This window comes from Leopardus geoffroyi, chromosome C3, assembly GCF_018350155.1.
Source record: "Leopardus geoffroyi isolate Oge1 chromosome C3, O.geoffroyi_Oge1_pat1.0, whole genome shotgun sequence".
In the NCBI taxonomy this organism is placed as follows: Eukaryota; Metazoa; Chordata; class Mammalia; order Carnivora; family Felidae; genus Leopardus; species Leopardus geoffroyi.
Genome location: NC_059338.1, coordinates 134247888 through 134257288, shown reverse-complemented (window position 1 = coordinate 134257288; position 9401 = coordinate 134247888). Strand labels below are relative to the sequence as shown.

At 40.8% G+C, this 9401-nt stretch overlaps 1 non-coding gene across 1 annotated transcript; it reads left to right on the top strand.

Moving 5' to 3' along the window:
* The first annotated feature begins 445 nt into the window (after positions 1–445).
* Positions 446–530, top strand: TRNAR-UCG. Its single transcript has one exon. It is a non-coding gene; the product is annotated as a tRNA-Arg (tRNA).
* Positions 531–9401: the final 8871 nt, after the last annotated feature.

Below are 9401 nucleotides of genomic sequence, written 5' to 3'. Positions count from 1 at the left end.
AGCTGGCAGGAAGAAAAACAAAATGCTTCGATCTCTCATTTATTGGATAACCAGCCAGTGAAAAACCGAGCATTGGTGGAATGTATCCATATTACAATGTTTACACCAACAATGAAATATCTAAGAATACGCAAAAAGATGTGCAAAGAATAAAAATTTGTTGAGGTTTTGGGGTAAAACAGTTTAAAATAACATTTTAACGGGCGCCTGGGTGGCTCAGTCGGTTAAGCATCAGACTTCAGCTCAGGTCACGATCTCACAGTCCGTGAGTTCGAGCCCCGCGTCGGGCTCTGGGCTAATGGCTCAGAGCCTGGAGCCTGCTTCCGATTCTGTGTCTCCCTCTCTCTCTGCCCCTCCCCCGTTCATGCTCTGTCTCTCTCTGTCTCAAAAATAAATAAAGGTGAAAAAAAAATTTTTTTAATAAAAAAAATAACATTTTAGGGACGCCTGGGTGGCTCAGTTGGTTGAGCATCTGACTTCGGCTCAGGTCATGATCTCACGGTTCGTGGGTTCGAGCCCCACGTCAGGCTCTGTGCTGACGGCTTGCTCAGAGCCTGGAGGCTGCTTCAGAATCTGTGTCTCCTTCTCTTTCTGCCCTTCCCCTGCTCGTGCTCTGTCTCACTCTGTCTCTCAAAAATAAATACATGTAAAATAACATTTTAAATAAACATTTTAAAACATAGGGAAAAAAAGTGACGGTCAAAGGACCATGAAGGGGCATACTAATATGGATCACAGCATTTGATTGAAAATGTTTGCAGTGAAACTAATTTGAGTTCTAGCACAAAAAGCATAAGCCAAGAGGGACGCAGCCCAGCCCGCCTTTGTTCTTCTGTGTGTCTTCGTTGGGCCTTGTGCTAGTTGAACCCTCAGGGTTCTTTCCTTTCGTGAGGCCTGGCTCTCTCTTCTTACACCCAGTGTCCTCCCAGATTCAGCTGCTTTTTCCATCTCTCAGTTGAACCACCAACTACTTTCTTGAGATTCTCCGCCCCCCCAAGACTGGCACAGAGTTGCACTCAAATATTTGCTGAATTAATGACTGAGTAGAACAGTCTGTCCAGCCTCACATTTCTTTGCCGTCCCCCAAATTAGACACACTAATCTTTAAGAGATTAGTGCCACTTATCTTTAACAAACAAGAGAAAATAACAAGCTTGCTCTATCATTGTCCCTATTCCCTAATTTCTGAAACTTCATTGGTTTGTCAATACCCAGCAACCCCTCTCAGGTAGAAACTCCTCTTCGTTTTTAAAAAAAGATTTTTTTTTTATCTTTAAGTAATCTCTACACCCAACCTGGAGCTCAAATTCACAACCCCGAGATCAAGACTTGCACGCTCCACTGACTGAGCCAGCCAGGCACCCCAGAAACTCTCTCCTTGATCCTGGATTTGGGGCTAAGCTGCTGAGACTCACTGCCAGCCCGGAGCATAGCAGGGCTGGCGTCAATGTTAAGACTAGCCATGATCACCTGGATAAAGAAGGTATTTTTTTCCCTCATTCCAAAGATTCTTCCCCTGTGCTTCAGACCGCCCCAAACCAAGTGTAGAGGCTCTGTCTCCCTCCTCCCTAGCAACTGGAGCTGGTACCATTATGGCAGATTATTTTCCAACAATGGCCGCAACAGCACCCCCGGTCTACCTGCTCTTCTTATGCTATGATTCTGACTCTGCTCCAGTGAGTCTATGTTCCCTCCCCCTTGAATCTGTGATGATGGTGGAGGTGAGGCCATGTGCCTTCTGGGGTTAGGTCACAAAAGGCAAGACAGCTCCTGCTGGGGTCTCTTGGATGGCTTGCTCTTAGAAGGCATGCTATGAAATAGCCCAAAGTGGCCACGTGAAGAGACCACACGGAGAGGCCAGGTAGGGTGTTCAAGGGGACAGCCCCAAGTCAGGCCACCAAGTGGACAGTCATTTCTAGATATGTAAGTGAAGACACCTCCAGATGATTCCAGGCTCTACTCTTTGAGTCATCGAGACTTTGACAAGCCGCTCCCTCTGTGGCCTGTGCAAATTCCTTATCCTCACATGCCACAAACATAATAAGATGGTTGTTTTGTGCCATTCAGCTTTAGGAACATTTATGATGTAGTCACAGCAGAACAACGATTCATCTAAAAGAACTTATTGCGTCCCTAATAGGTGTTAAATATGCATTTTCAGGGCCTACCCAGGCCTACTAGTCCTTTCCTATGGAAATCTGAAAGATTCTTTTCCCGATCTTCAGAGGACTTGGCAGCTGCCTCTCCCACTTCTCCTGTAAGACTACTTACCCTCTGTGCTCAGAAAGTCGTTCCCTTGGCCTGGTCCTCTCCATATGATGTGTTGTTTGTCTGCAACACAATAGCTATGTGGTTGCTAAGGCTAGTCCACCCTTCAGTGATTCTGGGATTCTTCACCTATTATTGTAAGTCAATTCTAAGTCAATGTCTAAGCCAAAGCTTTCTGGTTACCACTTGGTTCAGATGGGGAAACCTCCCAGGAGTTTTCATCAGCATGTTGCCTCTGCAACAGATCCCATCTCACTGCCCTTTCTGGCTACATTTGGGGCATAGTTACAACCACGTTAGAGCATTATTTTGAGGGGTCATTAGGACACCTGTGTCACCTATAACATTGCCCAGCACGCTATAGGACTCAATGCACAATAACTTTTTGTCCCCTTGCTCTCTTGTTCAAAAGGTCTTAAATTCCCCCATGATGTTCCAGAATATTCTTGTTTCTAATCTGAGAAATATTCTAAGGTCAAAGTCCATTTTCAAAGCCAAAAATGATTGTCATGCTGAGGGATTAGCATTCAATCTGAATTTTTTTTTTAACCTGAGGGGTCTCCGAGCACATTTTCAGGAGCCCACAAGTTTGTCAACATTTTAAGTGTCTCATTTTCAGCACTATGATAATTTTATAAATAAAATTATTTTGCAGTGTTCCTGCAAAATTTAGAGAAATTTTCATAAAGTTCCTTTTAATTTCTTCAGTTGATTTTAATTTAATGCTATTTCTCCTTTAGAGGTCCAGAGGTCCACAGACCTGTTCCCATGGCCCTTAAGGAAGTGTTATTGTTGTTGGGTTGTTGTAAACTGGACCATGTCTATTTAAATACAATTTTTAAACAATGGTTTCAAATCTGTGGTCATTGACTCTTGAAGGGGCCAAGTCAGGGGAGTTCCTGAATCTATATAGGTTCATCATATTTTTAGACTGAATAAACAATATATTGCACACAGCTTTTCTGTTATTCCTCAAGTGCATTTAGATACTATTATAATTATCAATTTAAAGTGCTATTGGGGGTACCTTAGCTCATTCAGTTAAGCCTCCGATTCTTGATTTCTGCTCAGGTCATGATCTCAAAGTTTGTGAGATCGAGCCCCATGTCAGGCTCTGCACTGACAGCACAGAGCCTCCTTGGGATTCTCTCTCTCCCTCTCTCTGCCCCTTCCTCCTCTCAAAATAAATAAATAAATAAAAGCATTAAAGTGCTACTGAAAAGTCTTTCATATTCGTTTTGGCAAAATTTATTTTTTCAATCAATAGCTAATGGAATTTGATAACTATGATAGAGGAATACAGAAACCATTTTCCACATGAAAAGGGTCCTTCTGCTCAAAAAAGGTCAAGCGTCATTTCCTACTCATCTACTCGTTCTGTTGAAGATGACGAATTCAGGCGACCACCCTAGGGAACCAAGGGAGATTTCAGAATTACAGCTTCTAATAAGAAGATTACTTAACCATACGTAATATTCATAATATTCAACAAGGGAAAACAAGAATTATTTCATAACATAGGCCACATTATAATACAGAGATCCAACCAAGGTGTGTGTGTGTGTGTGTGTGTGCTCATATGAAACACAGGGCTGTGTTTTCGTACAGATCTCTGATGTAACAACACGTGACAAGATGGCAAAATGGCTGGCAAATTTAGCCTGTAAATACCTCACCTCACCCAACACTGAATTGATTAAGATATTCTTCACAGGAAATATTCATTTCAAAAGTAAAAAAAAGGATTACTGTTCAAATAAGCCCTTGTTTCAGATAGCTTTTATTTTCCCACACTTACATGACAAAGAATAATTTAGCTAATCTTTTCCAATGGTATTTCTGGCTTATTTCTTAAACAGAAGGATTCCTGTTTTGAGAAAATTCATAAACGTCCACTTTTCTTTCAAAAACCTGGGTGACCTCTAATATTATTTCAATTTTACAGGGGGTGGAGGGAGGAGTGGCCAATGGGAATCACGTAAAAGTTATTGGTTTGCTGCCATTATAATGAAAACCATGTGTACAGGGAAATTTACAGCCATAAATCTCTCAGTGCACATAACTTCTAATTAAAACCTCATAACAATCTTTTTCAAATAATGAACACAACTTTGAGATCGAGTTTAATTTCATTATTTCAGAAATGGACGTGAGAACCGTGTGTCTGGGAATGTGTTGCTCCGATACTATGACGAGGATACCAGAAGAGAACATCATAGCCCCCATATCACAAAAAAATGCAGGAGGCAGGAGGTTGCTGGCTTTGAAAACCAGCATTTACTGCACAGAACTAACATCCAGTGGGTTTCAGATATACTATTTGGTTAGAAATTTAGATAACCAGTCTCTCCAGGAAGAGAGACAGAATTACTCTAGACAGAATTCATATTAAATTGCATTAAAATTATCTAAGCTTTGCTGAAACACACCTCACAGTATATGCTGTTATGTGGGTCCAGGAGAAGTGCATGTACTGATGAAACCATGATCCCATTCTTTGAATCTCGACAGCCAGCCTGCCTCTTGGCAACTCTTTCTGGTCAGTCCAAATAGTGCTAAACAAATTCCATGGAGGACAAGTGTCTTTCCAGAGGAAGACAGATTGTATAAAAGGCGTACAATAAAGTCTCGACGATTCCAGGTTACACCAAATTTCAAAAACATTCCATGAACAATGAAGAAAATGTCTCCTTTCAGCTAGAATCCTAACGAGAAAGCAGTAATTTGGCCCTTAAAATGGTATGTTTACTGCCTTTCTTATGGACGATTGTTTCTGATCTCAGTTGGACAATATTGATCATGGTAATAAACATGTTTATTCTATTGGTTTAAAGGGAGCACTTATTCTGCCCTAAGGAGCCCTCTTTTAACTCCTTTTCCTTCTCCTGAAAGTCATGGTTAATCAACAAGTGTAAATCACTGTTAAAATACAGTAAATCTAATGGGTGTATTACTTGCCTTTTAACATCAAGTTAACTCATCAACTATGAATATACTCTAATGGCAGTTGATAGAAATTATAAGTGATACTTTTACTGAAGCAAAAGAACATTTAACCACAGGTAATACAGGTGACAAACTTCTAGCACCAGCTCAGCAAAACTATATGCGACTGCCTCTATGCCAATGCAAACAGAATTTTATTGAGTGCACCTGATTTTCAGCCCCTTTCAGTATTCCCTTTTAATAGCTTAATAAGGACCAGTTATAGCCTAGCTAGCTCCTGCACATGTGCTTAAAATTCAGAAAGCTCCTTCGGACAAGCTTATCAACATACAGAAACTCCTCAAAAGCAGCGTAACATGGATTTAATGTTTGAAGAAAAAGAAAAAAACTATTTTTAAATTAACCTGGCCCTTTGTTGTAAATTATTTTCACAATCTGCTTAGAACATCTAAGGCCCGGCCTATCAAAGGGTTCCCAAGACCCTTAATTCAGGCCTGGCCTTTCTGTGAAAGAGCTCAAGCTGCTGGCTGCAACAAGGACTCCGGGATTACAACTGAAGGAGGGTACCTAAGAGTGATCATTCTTCGCAAACATCTGCAGCCATTGAGAGGCGACCTGCTCTGAGGGCCGGGGAGCAGGCCATTATGGTCTGGCCTTCTCTGTCCTCTCTCAGCTGCAGGCACACACGAGTGCCAGGTGCAGAAGCCTCGCTCAAGAGGAGACTATAGACTGGGGTAATGGTCACGGCGATTATGAACTGATAATTATTCCCTCCCTATTTCCTCGTTTCAACCAACCGGTTGCTCCGCTGACTATTTTCTCTTTATTGCCGAAAATGGTATCCTATGGCTAGGGGCTGATTATATCTTTCTTTCTGGCAAGACGTTCATTTCAAGATTATGTAGCATGTAGTTTGTTAGATTGTACCTATTAGCCACAAATCTTAACAGGGGAAAGTTGCAGGATTAATGCAAAATATTGTACCCTTTTTATTTTTCAACTATAACTCCATATGTGGTCCACCTGATTTTTTTTTCTTTTTGTCCGTATTGGTTGAGCATGCTCTCAGTTCATCTTTGTAACGCTTGCTTCATTTTCACTGAAACAGACCGAAGAAGCTGTATTTCATTTCTGCACACCTACTAAAGCACACCACTATGTTTGCCTTCACAAATGTGGCACAACTTTTATACGACACGATAAAATAAGCATTTTTATGGTCGTGTCCTCTATGGCCAAACACTAATTAAAAACAGGATGGAGCTTTTATTTCCCCCATTAGAAATATGAGAGCCAAAGTGTGTCAGTAGAACAATGGTTTTCATTGCTACACAGCGTCGTTATTAAAGGCTGTCTGAATAAAGAGTTTCAAATGAATGTTGTACAAGTAACAGGGGCTACCCAGTGATGTTACCTTAAGAGACTATCTGCCAAAATTGAGTACCGTAAAAGAAAGAAATTTGGAATTCAATGCTTAAACACTAAATAATTGAAACAATTGTAAAATGGCACAGGGCTCTCACACAAGTGAACGTATTCTTTCATCCGGAATCTCCAACTTACCAGTTTGCCATGTTTTCATTAGTAGAAGAACATTTCAATCTTACAGATAATTGCAACCAACATCAGTGACAAAGTGATTTTTAACCAACATCAGTTAAAAAGTGATTTAACATTTCTGGAAATTTTGAAGCGTATGAGGGGAGAAATTTGTTTTCCATCATTTCGTTCTTTTCCCCAAAGGGTGAAGAAAAAACACCTAGTTGGGAATATTAAAATCATGAAATAGTCAAGCATATTTTCTAGATCTAAAATAACTCTGCTACTTTATGAATATTAACTATATTATGTAGAAATCAGTTTGTTCACCAAATTATTATATTTATATTAAATTTTAAAATAAATCTTATCAGGCAGTTTAAAAGTTACTACTTGAATTTCTTTCTAAAACTATAAGTAAAAGGGGTGCCTGGGTGGCTCAGTCGGTTGAGCATCTGACTTTGGCTCAGGTCATGATCTCAGGGTCTGTGAGTTCGAGCTCCGTGTTCGGCTCTGTACTGACAGCTCAGAGCCTGGAGCCTGCTTCGGATTCTGTGTCTCCCTCTCTCTCTGCCCCTCCTCTGCTCATGCTCTGTCTCTCTCTCTCTCTCTCTCTCTCTGTCAAAAATAGACATTAAAAAAAATTTTTTTTAATAAGTAGGAGCTCATATCGTTGAGCTTCATGGAATCCAACACCTCTTTCTTAACCTTTTCTAGAATATGAGAAGCAGACAAAGACTCTAAAGAAAAAGAATATTTTTAAATGTACTCTACTGTGTCAAATGAATTCAGAAAGCACTTTAAAAAAAAAAGAAATGGATTTGAGAAGAAAAGAGAAATACAAATTTCATTGACTATTCTGCTCTATGAAATATTATCTACTATTCTCTGTTAGGATTGTATATTCCATATGACATTATTTTCTCTCTCTCTCTTGCAGTGTGGAAATGTTTCCATATGTTAGAAGTTGGTCTCACCATTTCGCTGAGGGAAATAAATAAAACAAACAGAATTTTGTGGCCAACTTGAACATAAACACCAAATAACAAGCATCAGGTACACATCCAGCCCTCACAGTCCCTCAGAGTTAGCTGTCCTGGGTCTTCAATAGCCTGGACTCTGTCTTGGCTAAGACTGGCTTGTGAATTTTCCATTCAACACCAGATTGTTAGGGATTCCACTAGGATTTCTATGTGAGTCTATTATTATTGAGTCTAAGATGTATATATTGTGAGTGTCTAATGCACATACTGTATTAACTCTGATTCAGATATGTAGGGGGTTTCACACACCTCTTAATCTAAGGTAGAGAGTGATTAAAAATAATTTTTTTTAATGTTTGTTTATTATTTGTTGAGAGACAGAGACAGAGTGTGAGCAGGGAAGGGGCAGAGAGAGAGGGAGACACAGAATCCAAAGTAGGTTCCAGGCTCTGAGCCATCAGCCCAGAGCCCGACACGGGCTCGAACTCACAGACTGAGAGATTATCACCTGAGCCTAAGTCAGATGCTTAACCGACTGAGCCACCCAGGCACCCCCGTAGAGAGTGATTTAAAAATTGACCAAAGACACTTTTTCTTTTTCAAATTAAAAACGTGTAATGCGGGGCGCCTGGGTGGCTCAGTCGGTTAAGCGGCTGACTTCGGCTCAGGTCACGATCTCGAGGTCCGTGAGTTCGAGCCCCACGTCGGGCTCTGTGCTGACAGCTCAGAGCCTGGAGCCTGTTTCAGATTCTGTGTCTCCCTCTCTCTGACCCTCCCCTGTTCGTGCTCTGTCTCTCCCTCTCTCAAAAATAAATAAAAACGTTAAAAAAAAATTAAAAAAAAAAACATAGAATGCTTTTAATGTATGAAAACACAGTAGGAAAATACTGTGTAGGTCACTAGGCCAGGAGTAGCAAGTTCCTGTTTATTTTAATAGTTGCTCTTATTCTTCTGCCCAGGTCATTTTCAGCAAACAAAGCAATATGGTTTTTAAATTCTGATTTCTACAAGAATATAGGATTGCCATATTTCTGGGTGTAGATCCAAGATCGCCACGTCTGTAAGTGCACTGAATTCTTGCAGCTTCAAAAAGAAGCAACGTGAATGTCACCTTGAGGCCAAAGTGCTTCGGCTCTGGCACCCTAGACCTCTGCTCTGGTGCCGATATTCATTGCATGTAATGTTGACTAACCTGAAACCATTGATTATTTTATGAAAGTGGCTTCCTCATGTATACCTTTGGGACGTTTTTTCCCTTCACTTTTTTGTTTTACTCCCTTACTGTCTCATTGCGAACCAATCCGGAGATGATATCGTTGAACGTATTCACTTTGTGGAGAGTTGTGTAAACAGCACGAAGCCGCCCAAGTGCGCCAAGTGCTTGGCATGCTCTTCTGTCGGTGTACAAACTGCAGCACACCAGGCCCGCCGGATCTTACACGCAGCATCATCTACTGCGAGCAAATTTGGCTCCTTTGACTGCCCATAGCCCCACTACATCATAACCGGACAATTACCCTTAACTACTTTTTGAAAGTAGTATATGCCATCTGTCACATTATGGGGCATGATTTTTTTTTTTTTAATGTTTATTTATCTTAGAGAGAGAGAGCAGGGGAGGGAAGCACAGAACTTGAAGTAGGCTCCTGGCTCCGTGCATTTAGC